Raw genomic sequence first — 19,394 nt, 5'->3', positions numbered from 1 at the left:
AAGCAAGCCACACACCAGGGCTATTTGCACAGCAGATTGAAGGCTCAGTGACATGGAGACACTGTTGAGCTTTAATTCCCTCTGCTGTGCTGCTGCGGAAGAAGGCGTTGCCACGGGTGGGTCAAATGGAGGCAAGATAAACCTGGGGCATGGTCACACTTTCGGCATCTGGGAGAGCTGAGCAGCATTTTGGGAAGGGCAGGGAGATGGGGACGGCGTTGCCTGGCAGATGTGAAGAGCTCAGAGGGGAAGGTGTCTCCCTGCAGGACGTAGGAAGCTGGTGGCGTTTCCGACATAAATGGTCCCTCCTCTGCTGCACCGTGCTGGGGCTCAGAGGAGCACAGTGTAAATAGCAAGGCAGAGAGCTGGAGCAACATCTCAAGACCTCAGTAACTCCTTGCTGGCATGGAGGAGCTAATGTGGTTTTTGCCTGCGGACTGGCAACACTTTATTCACTGCTGGAGGTTTCTAATGGGGTCCCCCTCAGCTCTGCTCCCAGCCTTTCAATCCAAGTGTCCTTTGTGTGCAGGAACAGGCCAGTGGCTCTGCAAAGAACACACTTTTGTAAGGGTTTTTACCATCCTCTTGTGTGTGTTCAGGGAGCCAGCTGGACAAGTTGAAGAGCTTACAGAATTGAAAAGGGCATGCGCCAACTGTGGCACCTCGTTTAGTCCTTCTGCCCAGAGGAAAGGTGCGGGGGGCAAGGCAGGGACCTTCTCTGGAAGTCATTTGAGGTCTTGCTGGGTTTGGAGCAAGAGAAAAGGACAGACCAGTCTTCACTGCAGACCAGCTCGGTAGGCACGTCATTGCTGCTAGGGGCAAGCAGCAGTATTAGCATGCTCGTCAGCAGACAGAGAAAGGAAAACAGAGCTCAGGAAGGGAGCTGGAACTCCCAGCTCTATTTCCTTCAGCTTTAGGGGCTGATGGCACAGGGAGCCCCACACGGGCAGTACGTTTTGATGCCAAATGTATTTCCTTTCCCTCTTCCACTCACAGACACGCTGATGTAAGGCCGGCAGGTATGCGCACGCACAGCTCCCCTCTGTGCCTGGCTGCACAGCGCCCGCAGCAGCCGCACCGCGCTGGATGGGGACAGGCTGCTGGGAGGTTCGGGCTGGCTTTGTGTTGTTCTTTCAAATATCCTCGGTTTTGTGATGCTTAATAAGAATATTCAAAGCCAAACCAAAGGTCTAATGTATTTTTGGCTGCAGCAGAAATAATTATCCCCTGTTCAGCCTGGCTTCTGAAGTCAGTAGCTTGTAACAGCTGCCTGAGGAATTAGTTCCAAATGCAGGGAGCTGTACGGGGAGAGAATGGAGATTTTGCTCACCCAAACCATGATGCTATCCACCCACCAAAGGAGCAGGAGCAGCCTCTTCTGCATAGCAAGGGTGTCCTGGCACGGGATCAGGCTGGCAACAGCCCAGCTCAGAAGCATCTATTAGCAGGGCTTGAACTTATGTCAGCCAGGGGCTGGGCTAATTCCACTTTCTGAGACCTCTCTGGGTTTCTGCCCAAAATCCCTACCTAAGATAATCTGAAATGAATGTCAGGCTTTATCTGCAAATATAATAGCATTCTTGCGGAAAGCATAACTTGATTTCATTATTAAAAAAAAAAAAAAAGGGCGGGGGGGAGTGGGGAAAAAAGCCTTCTAAAGCATGGACAGCCCTGCAGGAGAGTGCAGGCAGGTCACCACAGCAAGCCCCCAGGGGGTGATGCTGCCACAGGCGGGGGCAGCAGACCCCACAGGCTGTGTGCCCAGGCACCACCACCACCAATACAACCAGCATTCGGCATTCGTCCTGCTCAGGACACGGAACAAGGTATTTTTTATTCTATGTTCTGAATTACATCACAAAAATTGAAAGCTGTTCGTAGGCAATTTTCAATCTGAAACCAAGTAGAATTATTCTATTAAACAGGTTACTATGAATAATTCACTCGGACTCTGGAGGTGAAGGTGGCACCCATTACAAGTACAGAAGGGCTTTGCTGAAGAGGTGAAAGTTTGGGCTGTGCTGAGAGCAGGGTGCCCAGAGTGCCAGACTTGGGGCTGCTGCTGGTGTCAGAGGCGAAATGCTTGTCCCAAACTGCTGGTGGATGTCGAGGTGTACGGCAACCGCCTGCCTGCCACCCACGTCCCTCTGCCACCCACGCTGCCCCGCGGTGAGACGGCGACCTTGTCCCCACACCACCACCTCTGGTCGGGCAGCCAGGCTCAGCCAGCCCGGGAGAACCTCATTTCACAAGGTGGCAATTAAAATTTTATGCTCTGAGTTTTCCCTGAATGATTTTAAAACATCTTTTCTGATGACTTCCTAGTAGCGAGTTGAGTAAATTAGAATCGGAGCGCAATCAACATCCTTAATTCAGATGCCAGCCCGGGATCCACTGGGGAGGCTGCATCTGAGCAAGCTCTGCCTCCCTGAGAAGGTCAAGGGCTGGGCGTCCTCGGGGGCTGCGCCCTTGGAGCATTGTCAGGAGGAGAAGAAGCACCAGAAAGTAGGACACGGTCCCCCAAGTAGCACAAAAATCCCACCCCGCTCAGCAAACTACTTCTTTCCCTCACACTCATGTTTTCTGTCACATCTGAGGAGATGCGACTTTGATGATATATGAATAAAGGCGCCTCGCTGGCAGCTGTGACAAGCTCAGCCCGCTCCCCTCCGCGTGCCCCAGGGAGCAGGACGCAGGAGCGATGCCCACCACGTGCCTGCCACGAGCTCCTTCCCCCCGGAGCTGGCCCCAGCAATGCTTTGGCTTTGGAGGCAGCTCCTCAGCCCTGCACCCACCTCAGCACGTAGCGAGGTGCCCGCTGGCCCTGCTGCCCCGTGCTGCCCGCAGCCAGTGCTGCATATTGCACGGGAAGGTGCAGCCAGGGCCATCGCTGTCCAGAAGCTCCGCACTAACCCTGCGCACCCCAGTGAAGCACTTCACAGGGTCCTGGGTTTTGTACAGCGGGTTTGGAAGACAGCACAGACCTGGAGAAGGATGTGTCCGTGGGCACAGGACCAGCAGAGGACAGTGGCTCTGGTGTGCGCTGTGTCAGTGCGCACACGGACGTGCCAGGCGCGCAGTGCTGGGGGGGGCTACGCCCCGGCACCTTCCCAAACACAGAGCGGTTGTGAAACTCCCTGCAGCGCAGCCCCGAGGTGAAACCCTTGAGCAGAGAGCAGCCCCTCTTAGAGAAGAGGGGTGGGAGAGCTTCTCTTTCCAATTAAAAGCTTGGCAGCTCTGATATGCTGCAGCTGGGTTGCTCGCCCCGTCCCTGGGGTGCACAGGCAGGGCTGGGTGGGCCCAGCCCTTAACAAACCGCAGAGCAAACGGCACGCAGGGGTCAGGCTCTCAGCACTGCGCTCCTCAGAACGAGCTCAGGCACAGCATTGGTAAAACATTGTGTTACAACCTACAGTGCTGGGCGCTAACGGGGACCGGGCAGGCACCGGCATGGAGCAGGGAGCAGGGCCTGGAGCACCCCGGGGCCCCCGGAGGAGCAGCTCAGCCCCCCGGGGCGATGGGCGCTGGGTGCAGGGACAGGAGGGACACCGCGGTCCGGCTCGTGGCCAGGCTGCTGCGGCTCCCCGCTGCCCCCACTGAATGAAAGCTGTTTTTGTTTCGCCTCCTGCCTGAGAGCGGAGGTGTGTAAACAGGAAGAGGCACTCCCCGTGCACCCGGCGAGCGGAGAACGAGGTGTTGAAAAGATGACAGCCGGCTCTGCCAGAGCCTTCACCTTGCTGAGGACAGGGGGAGGCAGGGAGGCCGGGGAGGGGGGGCTGCAGAAGGGGAGATGCTCGGAAAATTTTATCTTTTATTTCAGGAGGAGAAAATATTCTCCACCGCTTCCTGCCATCAAAGGTTTCTTGCTTTCTTCCACCCTGAAAAAATAAAGCCAGGGCCATCGGGCCGCTGAGAGACGGAGGGGCAGCGGCGGAGCCGGGCAGGCAGGAGGACAGGCAGGATGTACCGTATGAAAAGCGCTCTATGCGGCTCAACTCTCCCGTGGGCAATAAGGGCTGCTGAAAAGCCCAGAAAGGCGCTTTATCACGGAGTGTTTATCGCTGAGGTCATTTCTGCCCTTCCCCCTCTTCCAGCCTCCTCCTCCCTCCCTGTCTGGGGACCAGGTGCGGGGTTTCCGAGGACAGAGCCTGCGATGTCCCAGGTCCTCCCAGTGTCCCCCCAGTGCCACCCAGGCGTCCAGTGGGTGCCTGTTCGGGTACAGCCACACTCAGGACGCTGTTATATCAATGAGCAGCGAGCAGTCAGTCCCAGCAGTGCTCATGCAACGCCCTTTTTCTCCATGGCCCCTCATCCGTCCCACGCCAGCAGCTACGTTTGGTGGCAGGATGAGACACCTCCATCCTTCGAACCGTCCCCACACCATGCAGTAAGGCAGGGGACCCCGTCCCCACTGCCCCTGGATGCCCACGTCCCCACACACCGCCTGTCCTCTCCCCGGTGCGGGGCCGGGTGGCGTTAGGGGACAGCCAGCTCGTGGTGCGGGAGCGGAGATGCACGCTGTAACCACCTGGTGGCACCAACAAAAGTTGTCTGAGCAGGAACTAATTAATACCAGTTGCAGCCCTTGGCTTGGGAATTGCAGTGCAGTTTTTAGTATCTCTGTGGTTCGCCGTGTGGTTGTTAAACACCAAGTCATGTTTTATAGCTGGAGGGTTAATGGTTGTGGGCTGGAGTCGCGCAGCAGGGGACAGGTTTGGGCTCAGTCTGTGCAGCAAAAATAAGAGGTGAGGTAGTGCCCAAAGAGAGGGGCCGAGCTCCGCATCCCACACTGCTGCCTGCCACAGCTTGGGCTGGTTTGTGCTCCTCCGCTGGGACAGGGCTCAGGAACAGGAGCTGTGCAGGGGGCAGGGGCCGGCCCCATGAGTGGGGACAAGGGGGTGGCAGTTTGGGGCTGTGCATGGGAGCTGAGCACTCACAGCCCTGGTCTGCAGCACCGTGATGGAGAGAAATCCCCGTCCAGCCCCAGGTGGGACCCTGCGCAGTGCAGGAGGACCGAGGTGCTCTGGGCACCCTGTCCCACCCCAGACATCCCCCAGGCCGCAGACAGATGGAGCCCGGGGGCTCCCAGCAGCTCCTGGTGCTGACATTCCCAAGCCCTCCTTGGAAAAACACGCCACGGTACACCAGGGGACCTGGGGACACGCCGATGGCACGGTGGAGATGTAAGTGCCCCATGTGCGGTGGGTCCTGTCTGCAGCCAGCAAGGCGGATGGGTGCTGGGTGACATTTTTCTCCGGGTCAGTAGGAAATGGATCCGTCCCCACTCCAGCGCCGCCCTCAGCCCGGAGGAGGCAGCAGGGGTGAGGTGATGCTGAGGCAGGATGCCTCCCGCCTGCTCCCGGAGCCTCCTCCCCAGCTGCCCTGCTCCACAGCACCATCTCGCTGCTCCGACACCTCCAGCAGCCATTTATTCACCCATTTTCCCCCAAAAGAAGCAGCTGCGTTTCATTTGGGACGCCAGGAGGTTTCCTGGCCAAAAGTTACCCTGCCGTGAGCGCTGTTTGCACATGCCTCTGGTGGGGGCACGTGGGGGCACCGCGGGCTCCGCGCCAGCTCCTGGCGTGGGACTGCCCCAGCATCAAGGACCAGGGCGGCACCGAGGGCTGCGGTCCCTGCTGCCCCGTGGCTGTCACCAGCAGAGCACCAGGCCCCAGGGTGGGTGGGAAAATCCCCCAGAAAAGCCCCCGGTCAGGAGGGAGGCTGCAGGACCCCGCAGGTTGGGCCTCCGGGACAAGAAGTCCCTGCGGTGGCTGTGCTGGCCATTTGTTGATAGCAGCTGGCTCTCGTGGGGCCTCAAAGCAACCCTTAAACTGTCCAAACAAACACTGATCTCACAGTTTTCCCAGCCAGCATGTAATCTGTCACTGGCTCTGCTTTATCGCGGGTGGAGCAGCGCCCAGCTGCGGCGCTCCCTCTGCTCCAGGGCAGACCCTGCTCTGAGCACCAGGAGCAGCAGTGGCCAGGGCACGGCCAAGGGGCAGAGGGCTCGAGCTGTCCCGTGTCACAGCATCACTCTTCTGTCCCTGATAAAGCATCCTACGTCCTCTGGGGAATGGCACAGACAAGCACCAGGGCAGGGTGAGGGTGGGATGGTGTCCGATGGAGCTGAGACGAGAGGAGAGTGTCCGACCCCGTGAGCAAGGATGGAGCAGGACTCGCTGTGAACTGCACCGTGCCCGTCCCAGCCCTGCACGAGTCTGCAGGAGCCTCCTCCATCCTTCATTTCCCCATGATATCGCTAAGCAGGACCTAAATTGACGGCAGGACATCTGATGAAGGAGAGCATAATTGCTTCAGGTTTCCTTCAAAAAGCATAGCTTGAATAAAGTTTGGGGGTGGGAGGTAGCGGCTCCTGATAGCTTCAGAGATTTATGTAGCTCAGCTGCTCCTGATCAGCCCCGACCACCTCCAGCTCCCCATCGTGTGTTTTCCACCCTTCCAGTGTCGTCCTGCGTGTTGAAATGTTTGGGTGTCTCCGGAGGACTGAGCCTTGGCCCCCATTAATCCCCCCTCACTAACCCGACAACAGGGAGGAAATTGGCTTCAATTAAATGTGTAAGGTTTCATTTCCCTTTGAAGTGTGGAGCAGCACAAGAGGCTGCTCCGGGAGGTCTGGAGAATAACCAGATAAACTGGGCCCAAAGTCTTAGAAGCGGGGACTTGCAAACTGGAGATGGGGCTCATCGCCAGGACCAGACCCCAGCCCGGCAGTGGTTCCTCGTCCCTTGGGAGTGCCCCCATTCCCAGGAACGGATGCAAAGACAGCAGGAGGAGCAGAGTGTTGGTGCCAGCGTGGGCAGGGCAGGGTCTGGCCGTGACGATCATGTGCAGAAAGGTCCCTTCAGGGCAGCCTGAGCTTCCCCAACCCATTTCAGCCACCCTTTCGGGGCAGGAGAAGCATCCTCTACCTGCGGTCGTGCTGGGCTGGGCTCGCTCCTTTCACAGATGTGGAGGTGGCACCTGGGCACGGGGATAGGGTCAGGGTTAGGGTCCGGGCACAGGTGCAGCATCCTTGTAGGCCAGTGGGGACACACATCCCCGCTCTGCTGCCCCTGTCCTGGGGACCGCGCACTTCTGAGTGCAGGGAAGGCATCACCCAGCCTGGAGACACCACTGTGTGCTTAGTGAAATGAGGTCTCAAAACACCCAACCACATTTTCTGCATCTTCTGGCGCACTGTGGGAATAACAGATCACCAGCTACTGCCTGTCATCCATCCTGCTTATTTCCTGCGCAGGACCTGATTTATGCCTGCATCTCCTTCCTTTATGCCATCAGTGCATACTGATAGATGGCCCCTCTCTCTCCTCTTGCTGTCCCCTTGTGCTACATCAAACCATTAATTCTTTGCCAATGTAAACCTGTCTCGCCTTCAAGACTTTAATTTTGCAAAAGCATAAACACCTTATAATCTGTCTGTCTTTACCTAGCCGGCTCTGGAGCTTTCGCTCCCCTTCCCCTGGCCTTAGGTTATCTGGGGTGACAGCAGGGCTGCAGGTGAGGACAGCGGGGAACACGGCCTCCCAGCTCAGCTGCCCCGGCCAGCTGGGCAGGAAGAGATGCTCACCGTCCTCTGAGCTCCTCCGACACAGCCAGCAGCCGGGGTGCTCTCCTGGAGAGCTGGGGAAGGCTCGGTGAGGCCCAACAAGCTGTTACACCCAAGGGTCCCGTGCTCGGCAGGCCAGCTAGGGGTCTGAGCCCAACTGAGGCCTCTGGATAATGTCCAGACCTCCTGCGCTGGGAGAGTTTCCATCCTGAACGAGCAGCCTGGCGTTTTGTGGGGTTTCGGTCCCGGTGAGAGGCTGAACGTGGGGCTTTGGGGTGACCTGGGAAGCAGACACGCTCGCTGCCCGCTGCTGCTCTGCTCCCAGCCTGGCTCCTGTGCACAGTGCCAAGCTCATGAACGGCCTGGGGATGGCAGCTGGGGCACCTCCGGCAGGACCCATCCCCACCTCCTGGGGTTGCTCCAGGCTAAACGAAAGTGCCCTGGTGCAGAGCAGGGCTGATAAGCCAGCCTCTAACGGGGAGGTGTGAACACATCGGCCCCAGCTCGGGGCACCCCCAGCGGCTCGGGAGCAATGCCAGCCCAGCGGTGGGACGCCCCAGACGGGTGCTAGCTCTGCCTGGCACGCTGACCAGCACCCGCACCACCCGGCCGTCACAGAGCCCCCAGCGAGCCCCTGCAGAGCTTTGTCCTTCCTCTCCTAACTTTTCTCTCTCCCCTTTTTGATCCTTACTTGAATCATTTGTCCTGATCTTTGGCAATTCCTACAGCATATAAAAATATGTGCCATTTCTCCCTTTGGGGAACGACATGAATTCGGTTTCATGGCTGTAATCCATTTAGTGCCAGGTTATTAAAATGAAGATATCTTTCAGCACTACAGACCTGTTAATCAGGGGAATGGCTTCAGAGGGCTTTTGTGGGCTCTGTTAATTTGTGCTGCATTGAGCCACGTAGAGCTGAGAGGAGCATTAGGGACGGGAGTGAAGGGAATAAATCAATAAAGTGGATTGAAGAGTGCTCGGCTGGCTTGCTATTCTGCGGCTGCTGTGTTCTGACTTAAACGCTTTACATCCATCACAGCCCGCAGATGTAACTCTGACTCGCAGGCAACAGGTTTTGTCCTTACCGGCGCAGTGCAGGTTCGCCAGCATGTCCAGCTGCCCGGACGCCGCAGCATCACCCTCCCAGCCTGCACTCACAGCTCAGCCCTGCTAAGCAGAGGACTTGCGTCCTCCCACCTTTCTGCTCGGCGTTTAGAAAATTAAAAGCTCGAACGCACTCCGAGAGAACCTCCTTGCCGCAAGGAACGAGGAGACAAGCTCTCATCTTTCCACCGGGGTGCCCCAACACCATGCCAGGGCTGCCCGCAGCTGGGCTGCTTTCTGCGCCAGCGTCCCGCAGAGAAATGCAGCTGGGGGTGAGGGCCGGGCGGCACCACGCTGCGCAGCAGGTGAAGTCGATGGATGTGCTGGGAAGAAAAGTCCCTGCTCCCACCTTCCATCCGGGCAGCTCCTCCCGGCAAGCATCTTTGATGCAAGTGCAGGGAGGGAGCGGTAAATCAAAATAATCAATAATTAGCACTGCTCCCCCTCCAAGCCCGTGCCAATAGGTTGACTTTTAGAAATTCATGACTTCTACTAATTAGGATTTTCCTTTTATAATAATGGCATTCTGGCAAACAGAAATGCATAATGCCACCTCCGCACTGCCTGCCTATCTGCTTCCAGTGGGAGAATCTCCAGAGCTCCAGTAAATACGACGGGATTACACAAAACCCTCTCTGCAGAAGGACAGCTAGTGTTCTGCCTTTTGGCAGGTCTGATCGTTTGTAGCTAATTTGGGGCACGTGTCCCTCTCCATCCTCCTTCTGGCTAGGAGGGAGCTCTTGTTTCTGAAGGAAATACTGCATTTTCATTAGGTTTAATTCTTTAGGCAAAGAAATCATTCATGTCTTCTGCCATTGAAACCTGGAAGCATTATCATCTTGCTGTTAAAAATATTTTTCCTGAAATATTACAGAGCCGCAGCTTTTAAGCCTTCAGTATGGTCAGCTAATGGAAAGACAGCATCAGGTCCATGCCTGTGGGTAGCTGTAAGGGAATTTTAGGGAGGTAGATGCTGGAAGTTAAGCACCAACGTCATGGATTAGGATTGTTATCAAGCCAATGGTGTTGCTTAGAATAAAACAAACACAGAGGTATGACCCGCCTTAGGTTTTCCTGCACAGTGGTGAGGTGGGGTGCAAAGGCACCAGGTTAGGTGCAGGAAAAGGGGTGGCTGTAGAGACCCCGCAGTGAGCGCAGGTGGCAGGGAGAAGAAACCCAGCTGGCTTTAAGTACGGGGCAGCATGTAGAGAACTAGCCCCTAAAACTGCACGCTCCATTGACACCTGCTGGAGTTTGCCAGTCTCAAAGTTTCGCAACAGTAATCTGTAATTAACAATCTCATTTCCCTAAAATTTACTCATTGGCACTTGCTCACGCTGAGAATAACTGAAACACATTTTCAGTGCCCAGACTGAGCTGGCTGAGCTGCAGCACTCCAAAATCATATTACCAGACTTTTCCCAGCGCAACAAATCTCTCAGCTTTCAGACCCCAAAACCTCCAGGTTGTCTTTATCTACTTAACCTCAAACTTTGAAGCAAAAATAGCCCAGCTGGAGGACGCGGCCGAGATACTCCAGGCTGGACGTGCGCCTGCCGAGGCTGTTGGGAGGGTGTGCCAGGCTGCTCACGCAGGGACCTCAGCTCCTGCTGCTGCCAGGAGGCAGCGTCGCCGCTCCACCAGCTGTGAGGGGTGAGCTCAGAAACCTGCCTCTCTCGTGGCAGCTCGGAGGAAGAATGGAGTTATTGACCCAAATACGTGGGTAGCTCAGGGCACAGCTGGCTGCTCTAGAGCCTTCGACCAGCTGCGGCTTTGCAAGCGTTCACCTTGGGGACACACACAAGTGGTGACTGCGGAGGAAAGGGCAGTGGGTAGCAGGAAGGGACGACCCCAGCTGCCTCCAGGGCCAAGCCTGGCTGCGGGCATACCCCAAAAAGCCCCCACAGGAGGGAGGACGAGGAGGTGCCAGCCTGGGGGGGGCCGCGGGTCAGCCCCTCCCGGGGGGTCTGGCTTTGTTCTCCGTATGACTGAGGAGGCGAGGGGAGAACCTATGAAATCTGATTTGGGGTTTTAAGCGGCAAAGAAAGCTTGTGGCGCCTTTGGAAAAGACATCAATAGCTGGCATGCCTGCAGCCTGCCCTCCGCCTCCCTTCCCCCCGGCCGCAAGAGAGAGCGCAGGCACGAAGCTCTGGAGCTGAGGTTGTGGAAAATGCTCTTTGTCAGAGGAGGAGAAGAGATTTTCATGCATTCTGTGTACATTCCTTCTGGGCTGGCTCCGGCTTTGTATTTAAAAATCTCCTGGTAACTCTCATTTTCTGTACTCTGTCTGCCTCTCAGCTTTCTTTTTTTTTTCCTTTTCTTTTTTTCTCCAGGTTAGTTTATCTCATCTGGTCTCGGTCCCCCTCCATGCCCACTCCTCGTGCTCCCCGTCGTGCCAGGGCTGTCATCGGCTGCTCCAGGGGCTCTCGGGCACAGCTCACCCAAGAAAATGAGATCTCTGCCCACAAGCGATCACACACGCTCCGGAGTGACAGAAGCTGGCAAAAATCCCCTTGATTCAGTTCCCTGGGGAGGACGTGATGCGGATCCTCCACCACAGCAGCCTGCTGGGGCTGGGAGGCCGCGCAGCAGGAGCCTGGCCCGCGGTGCCTGCCGTGGGCACGGAGGTGAGGCTGCGTGGCACCCAGGGCACGAGCGATGCGATTAATGCCACGTGGCAGGACAGCGACTGAAAACCAAGCAGAACATCACGGTCCTTAACACAAGGCTGAAGCGCCTCCTCTGCAGCCACAAATCCTCTGTCGCAGCTGCAGGACCCGGCAGGCCGCGCTGGGTGACTTTGCTGACGTGCAGGCAGTCAGGGATCCCACGCAGTGTGCTTATTATCTCATTCTGAACTCGGCTTGACAAATATTTTGAAGTTAAGAGCCATCAAGGGATTAAAAACATCAACATGCTCCGTTCCAGCCAGGTTACCAAAATGTTTCTTTCTTCCAAAGGAAACTTAACTGGAGGTAACTTCTTCCTGTGGAAAGGCTTGTTTTCAGTGAGGCAGTGTTGGCACGGCAATATAAAACCTTATCGACCCACTCCATTTGGGAATCGTTGGAGACACACTTGGGAATCACTGGAGACACTCTGCGGCTGGGGCCTGCCCCAGGCTCGGTGCCGTGCCTGCGATCCGAGGCGCTGGGGTCCGTCGTCCTGCCGACCCCACGTGTCCCTCGCTGTCCCCTCCATCCCAGCACCGCCACGGTCGGGGCCTGGTAGCAGAATCCAGCCCCATGTGATGCCCTTACCACCACAAAGGTTCCCAGGCTGGGCTGACGAAGAAATGCTTGGGCTTCCCTCCACCTTGTGGGATTTTGTACATTTGTCTTGTGGGCCCTCGCCTCAGCCTCATCCATCCAAATTCTGCCGCGTTATTTTCTTTAGCAAATTCTCCTCACATACATGATAAATGCCACCCAAGACTTGGCCATTCTCTTCATGCCATTCAACAGACCGTAACACCAGGCTTGAGCTGCAAAATCCTCTCTGGGTGGCAACCTAAAATTAGCCATGATGTATGAGGGTCTCCAAAGAGAGATACTGAAAGATAAGTTGCTTAAGAGGTTTAAAAAATGAACTGGGAGGATTCGGGGCAAAGAACAAGCCAGTGTCTGCCAGAAGGGAGGCAAAACCCACGCTGGTTTTAAGAAAGCCCTCCTCATTCAGCCTCTTGCTTCAGCAACATTAGTCTTAATGTCTGCACAGCTCTGAAAAGGAATTGAGACCAATTTGTGCCTCCTTTATGACTGCACAGAGTGCACTTAATTTGTAGGTCCTATGCAAATAGCAACCACTGTTTATCTGTTTTTAAATTCTTATCAACTGTGATATATTGTTTGTTTTTAAACAAAGAAAGGCTAGCATTTGAGTGATATTTCTCACTAATTAGAAGTTATTGTGTGGGACAGAGCAGAAAGGGCAGGTTGCCTTTTAGCTGAGACCATGTGTAAGAGCGCTCTCATTTTAATAAAGCTGAGTGCCGCTCACTGCCAGCTCCTAATCTGAAAAAGCAAAGTAAATATTTCAGCATTTAACAGCCACTTTTCCGTGCTTCACAGCTTTGGGGGGAGAATACATTTTCATAACTGTACTTCTTAGCAATGAATTTGAATATATCTGGGGAAAAGGCAGAGGAGCCGGCCCTAGCACAGGCATGGAGCTGACGTGGCCCCGTTGGGGCAGAAGGAACATGCCAGTGGGCAAGCTGTCCCTGACTGTCAGGACAACCTCCCATCTCCGTGCCTGGCCTGGGAGGCACCAGGACAGGGCTCCAGCCTGGGGAAGTGACCTGCTTGCTGCCCAGACACTCCTAAAGCAGGACCAGCAGCTGATCTGAGGACAGAAAGGTCACCCTCTCTGTCCTGGGGCACAGCAGGAGCTGGGACATGGTCTCCACCAGGTTGACATGGGTCCCTTGTCACGCACGTGTCACCTCAGCTGCCTCTCCCAGGGAGCTGGAGCTGTGTGACCATCTCTAGACCTCAAACCATTTTATTATTTTTTTTTTTTTTCCTGCAGAAAACTTCATTCTAAAGCTAATTCTTCCAGTCAGCATAGGTGAGCCCAGTTCTATTGACTTGTAGGCCTTTGTGAAGCTCATTAGTTTTCTGCGGTCTTTGCCTTAAACTTTGAGGCCAAGGGAGTAGTCCCATTAAATAAGACGGCATAATCTCAGCACACAAGTTTTGCGGTAGATACCAATTAACAAATTTGATGATGCTTTTAGCTTTTTTTGTGTGGCCCCGAGACAGTGGGACAGGCATAGGCTGGTGAGGCTTGTATGCATTTAAAAAGGGCAGGTTAATAGCTAGGATAGCTGCTTCGATATCGGAAGGATTTTGAAGACCCTGGGAAGCTGTGAATGCGGAGGAGTGTGGGTATGATGGAGGACATCCTGCAGAGAAAAAGGGAGCGCTGGCCTGCAGGATATCCTGGGAGAGGGAAGAGCGAAGCAGATTGGCTGTCTGATGGCCTCTGCTGGAAATTATCATAAAATCTTTAAAGCAAATAAAGTTCCCTTAAATTGAAAAGGTATTATTTGAATGCTTTCTGAAAGAAGAGGCTTGAACAGCATGATCTATTCTGTCTCCAAAATGTCACGAAGCATTTATACAGCTGCTCAGTTGGCATTAAAATCTAGGTCTTCTGCGGGAACGTGGCAAACAGCCGCAGGTCACCGGGATAAGCCCGAGACCTCAGGCAAGGCGTGGCTGGGCCCGGCGGCCGGCAGCGGGATGATGTGGGTGCTGTGGGATGATGTGGGTGCTGTGGGATGATGTGGGTGCTGTGGGGAGCCACGGGCAGCACCCCGCGGGCAACTGCCGGAGGTCAGCAAGGTTTCCAGGCTGGAAAGCAATTTCCCCACATAACGCCAAGGACTGCCTCAGGAAAACGTCAGCAAGCAGTTTTGGGAGGGCTGGGTACGTCAGCAGAAGTGTGGACGCTTCGCCTGCTGATTATCTCCTCTCTCCACTGGTCCTCTTCCTCGCAGCCTACCGCCTTTCTTCCATCTCGCTGCCCTCTCCTCGCCTCCTGCACATGCCAGCTCCCGACGTGCTGAGCCTTGCTGCCAGGCGCTCACAGCCCACCTCTGCCTGCTGCTGGGCTCCTCATGCCCAGAGGCAGCCCAGAGCACCTTTGCCATCTCAATAACAACTGAGAGGAGGTGCCTGGAGATGCGAGGGTGATGGGACATGTTCACGGCTTCCGTCCCTCCAGGGGCTGCCCTGTGCACCCCATAACACCCCACCGCTTGCTGCCAGCACAGAGTTTTCCTCCAGCCCAAGCGCTAGTGGCTTATGGTGAGCATCTCGCCTTTGATCCTTTCTCATGGCTGCGGTTCCCTGTTTACACAGACAACCACAGATCTTTGTATTTGCATTCATTAACTCTTCTGAAGCGTTTTTTGATCGCCGTGATAAGGCTCCCAGTGTCTAAGCAGGGACTGAGCCCACATCCCAGCATTTCCTACCTTGCCCCAACAGATCCCTCTGAGGTTCTCACAAGTGATGCGGGTTTGTTGATCGTGGCAGCCATCCCAGACAAACCCATGGGAGGGTGGATGTCTCCTCCCTGGGCAAGCACACCTTTTGTTCCCCAGAAGGCCAAGGCACGGGAAGACCCACCTCGTGAAGGCCAGCCATGGGCGAGGACCCTTCAGGTAGCAGGGAGGACACGCCTCACTGACAGAGCTTCTCCTTTACGTGCATTAGGGATTTTTTTTTTGGTCGCTTTTATCCTCCTAGTCTTTCTGGCAGGCTTTTGAACATACATAATGACTTGGAAGGTACAGTAAAGGTTCTGGCATCTGCGCAGTGCGGCGGGAGCGGAGCCAAGACACTGGCCCGCACAGTGGTTTCATCCCATTTGCAAACTATAAGGCTGCCTTTGAGCAGAGGGGGGCAGTGCGAAAGAACATGTGCTAAACATCATGTTGGGAAGCTTAGCGCATTAAGGGGAACAGCGTGCTGGCTACGGACAAATGGAAACGGTTTGAGATTTGTTATAGGAAAAGGAGAGGCAAGGAACAGTCTCTTTTGATTTAGGTTTAGTGCACGGTCTGTCAGGGCAGGTATGATGGTCTTCTCTAGGTATTTTAGCCAAGCAAGTGTCAGAGTGGTATAAATCAGTTTAACCCGAGTCTGTCAAACCTTTGAGAAGAACTCCTCGGTATTTGAGAGTTCACACATAAAGAGGTGTACAGACACAAGGCAACGAGATGGAAAGAGAGTCTTTGGGAAAATAGAAACCCAGACACCAGCCCGCAACATGTGCTTCGAGCTTGGGCCCCGAGAAGCTTCTCTCAGCCACCTGGGCTGGCACGGAGCTGAGCTGCTCCTGCTCAGCCCTGCTATGTCCTTTACAACATCACATGCAAGGGTGACTGCTGCCTCTGACAGCTCCAGAGATAACGAGAGACCGGCTCGTTAGGCATCAGCTCACCCACAGTATCTGCACAGCTCCCTTCTTACCACAGCACGCAGTGCCCCACGGCAGACCTCGGGTGACCAGGCTGCTCTCAGAACCCAAATACCTGCACAGCGGACAGACGTCGTCCATCCCTGTGCTGCTTGGGACGGCGGCATGGACGGAAGAGCGAACCTCAGTGCTGGCGTTGTGGCTGCTGACTGACGGGATCGGTTGGGTCGGGTGCCCTGGGATTTGGGAAAAGGTTCAAAGCTACAGTCAAAAACTGAAATCTCTCCTTCAAATAAATCCCGATCTGTCCCTGACTTTCCCCAGCCCGAGCCTGCAGGAGGCTGCTTGGTCAATGCAGGGACAGCGGGCAGGGGGCTGCAGCCAGCCGAGAAGCCCAGGGTCCTACAGAAACAGAAGGGTTTTTCCAGACCTTTTTAAACTCAGCATCCACAAAGCAGTGCCCAGGTATCAGTCTGGGGACATAAAAGGGTTCACAGAAGAAGCCAGCTGAGAGTCTCCCAGCAAGCCACCTTTCCTGAGACCTCGGCAGCCCCTCGGCTCTTGTCCCTCCCTGGCCCTGTTCCCGCTCACAGCCGCACCTGGCACGGTTCCGAGGGTCCTCGCCGCTCCCCGCCGGGCGCAGCAGCCACCACGGTGCGGCACGGCTTGGCTCTGCTCGGCACGGCTCGGCTCGGCTCTGCTCGGCACGGCTCTGCTCGGCTTTGCACGGCTCGGCTCGGCTTTGCACGGCTCGGCTCTGCTCGGCACGGCCCAGCACGGCTCTGCTCGACTTTGCACGGCACGGCTCGGCTCGGTTCGGCTTTGCACGGCTCGGCTCTGCTCGGCACGGCCCAGCACGGCTCTGCTCGGCTTTGCACAGCTCGGCACGGCACGGCTCGGCACGGCTCGGCTTTGCACGGCTCGGCACGGCTCGGCACGGCTCTGCTCGGCTTTGCACGGCTCGGCTCCCCCCGGCCACGCGTGCGCCCGGCGGCTGCTGCGGCCCGGCCGGGTGGTGTCGGCGCATCGCCCCGAGGCCCGGCCGCTCCTTTGCCGGCAGCCGTGCTGCAGCCCCGCGTGTTTAATAAACACCGCCCCGGCGGGGCCGGGCACGCAGCGCAGCACGGGGCACGCAGCAGCCTTCTGCTGAGCGGGGGAAGGCCTCGTGCCCCCGCATCGCCGCCGGTTTAATGGACGGATCAAATCAGTCGCACCCGGCAAGTATAAAAACGGCACTGCCCCGCTGTGGTCTGGCTGGGAGGCCAGAGCCGTGGGTCTGACGCCACAGCTCGTGAACTCCATCCTGCACCGCGCGGGGACCCGGCGCTGCGCCACTCGGCGCGCTGCACCCTCTGGGCTGCGTGGCAGGAGCCCCCGGCCAGCACGGGGTCCAGCCGGTCCCCCTACGCCCCCTTCCCACCAGCAGCCCCAACGCTTTGCTCCTCCAGTCCCCCCCCTCTTTTTTTCCATTTGTTTGTTCATTCTTTCTTTATTCTCTGCAATTGTCCTTAATGGAAACAGCATCTCAGCAGAAGTCACCCTGCAGGAAAGCTATAGCACAGAGGGATTTTTGTAGATGGCTTTAATAAAAACATTGAAGGTCTGTTGTTGTTACAGTGCTGTGTGATCCATTAAGTCTATTAAATACAACACAGAGAAACTGTGAAAAAAGCCAGAGGAGGCCATGATGTCACAAAAACAAATGAGCCAGGGCTGCTTTCCTGGTCTGCTTCAGGCGGGTGGTGCCACAGCTCTGCCCTGCGCTTTGCCACCCGTGCCAAAGGAGCATCGCACCCGCGTTCTCCTGCCACGTGAGAAGGCGTGTTCTCCCATAAACGTGGAGTTTCCAGATATTAAATCCAGAGGATATTAAAGCCGAGGGCCCCAGGAGATCTGCTCTTCCCTCTACAGCACACGTGTGCTGGGTAATTGCTAGCTTGTGTGCGGGCGCGCACAGGTGTCTTCGGGTATCCGCGCGCCGCCGGGTCTGGGTGGCCCACAGCAGGAGCAGGGACCGGGTGCGCGCTCTCCTCCTCATAAAACACTCATCAGCCGCAGGCGGGGATGGACCTGACCAGGCGTGCTGCTCCTCCGCCTGCCAAGGCTCGGCTCCTGGAGCCTCACTGAGGCTGAAGCCCAGCCCTAACCCCGGGACAGGCTTCCCGTGCTGCCCGGGGCGCTGCGGCATGGCAGGGCAGAAGGAAGGTGGGGACCCCTGCCCTGGCGCCCTGCCCCGCCACCTTGGGGCTGGCCGGGACAGAGCTAACGTTCCCTGCAGCGCCGTGCGCCTGTAGGTAGAACAGCCTTGGTAACACACCGGTGTTGTGGCTACCGCTGAGCAGTGTTGGCACAGCACCAGGACTGCCGCCAGCACCCGGAGGGGTGAGGAAGGGGCATCGCCAGGGCAGCTGGCCTAACCCGACCAAGGGGATATTCCATGCCGTGGTGTCACACAGCAATAACAGGTGGAAAAGAAGGAGAGGGGACGGGTGGGCTCCCGTTGGGAAAACGTCTATCCTCCCCAACAGCAGCTATGTGCACTGAGGTCCTGCTTCGGGGACGTGGTCAGGCATCACTCCTTGGTGGGAAGCAGAGAGGAATTTCTGTCCTCTGCACTTCCACATGGCCTTTGGTTTTTTTTTGTTTGTTTGTTTGTTTTTTCCCTTTTACCTTTACCTTTTCTCTTTAGTTACATTATTTAATTAATAATAACTTTCCTTTAATAATTATTTTTCCTTTAATTAAATTGTCCTTATCTCGACCCGTGAGTTGTTTCCTTCTTTCTTCTTCCCCTCCTCTTCTGTCTGGGAAGCACTTGGAGATGCTGTGCTGGAAGGGTACATGGATTGTATTTGTGCTTGGGTCTCTACTTTTTGTGGAGAAGGGATGTGGTGAGAGCCACGAGGCGAGGCTGGAGGTCGCCTTGTGCTCCTGGCCCACAAAGCAGGTGGGAGAAGATGCCTGTGGGTGCATCCATGACGTGAAGGGTGGAAACATTCCCAAGTGCTTCAGCATGTAGCCAGCACATGCAACCAGACCACAGCCTGGGAAAATGATCCGGAGGCAATTTCCCCGGTCCGGAGGCAGATTGCTCAGCACCCAAGGCAAAGAGCAGGAAAAGGAGCGCGGGCCCCAGCCGTGCCGCAGAGCGCCTGCATCAGGCAGGCATTCCAGCAATTCCCTGCGCAAACAGCCTGCGATAATCCATCTATTCTGTTTATTTGCACAATATATTTTTTTTTGTTGACATTCAAGACCCTTTTTCCTCTATCCCCCCTGCCCTCGTGTTGCCAGAAGACATTAACCCCACTCTCACAGCAGCACACCAGAGCCCTGGAGGCTGGTGAGGCATGGCCAGGCAGCACCCAGGAGCCCTACAGATGTGCCCACGCCGTGCCTCGAGCCCAGGCTTGGGGTGGAGAGCACGGGGACCTCTGCTCCTGTCCCCAGCCAGGCACAGATCTCGGCCGCTCCTGTCCCCACCCCGCTGCAGTGACATCCCGGTCCCAGTGCTGCTCTCCCAAGTCCCTGCCTCCTCCTGTGCTGCTCTTGTGGCTGCTGGACAAAAATCCTGGGCCTGGCCGCAGTACACGGGTTGCAAGGCGCTGCTCCCAGCCCCGGCCATGTGCAGTTTCCCAAGGAAGAGCACAAGAAAGAATTCCTGTAGGGAGTAACTGTATCCCATGTGTGTCCTCCCACGTTCTGCCAGGCTGGGGCTTACACTTCTGGAGTTGCTTAATACCCCCTGTTGGGCCTGCCTTCAAAGAAGTCATCTAATCCCATCCTGAAAC

At 56.1% G+C, this 19,394-nt stretch overlaps 1 long non-coding RNA gene across 2 annotated transcripts in view; it reads right to left on the bottom strand.

Moving 5' to 3' along the window:
• The window catches only part of LOC121077440, a 46,399-nt gene extending 30,066 nt beyond the window's left edge, over positions 1-16,333 (bottom strand). For both annotated transcript variants that reach the window (XR_005824043.1, XR_005824042.1), the window contains exons 1-2: positions 16,203-16,333; positions 15,719-15,839 (exon numbers count right to left, since the gene is read on the bottom strand). This is a non-coding gene — a long non-coding RNA (uncharacterized LOC121077440). The remainder of the gene's footprint in view (positions 1-15,718; positions 15,840-16,202) is intronic.
• Between the last annotated feature and the right edge of the window lie 3,061 nt (positions 16,334-19,394).

The sequence above is a fragment of the Cygnus olor genome, chromosome 13 (assembly GCF_009769625.2).
Source record: "Cygnus olor isolate bCygOlo1 chromosome 13, bCygOlo1.pri.v2, whole genome shotgun sequence".
Classification (NCBI taxonomy): domain Eukaryota; kingdom Metazoa; phylum Chordata; class Aves; order Anseriformes; family Anatidae; genus Cygnus; species Cygnus olor.
Note: the sequence above shows the minus strand (reverse complement) of the source record. Positions and strands in the feature narration are given on the sequence as shown.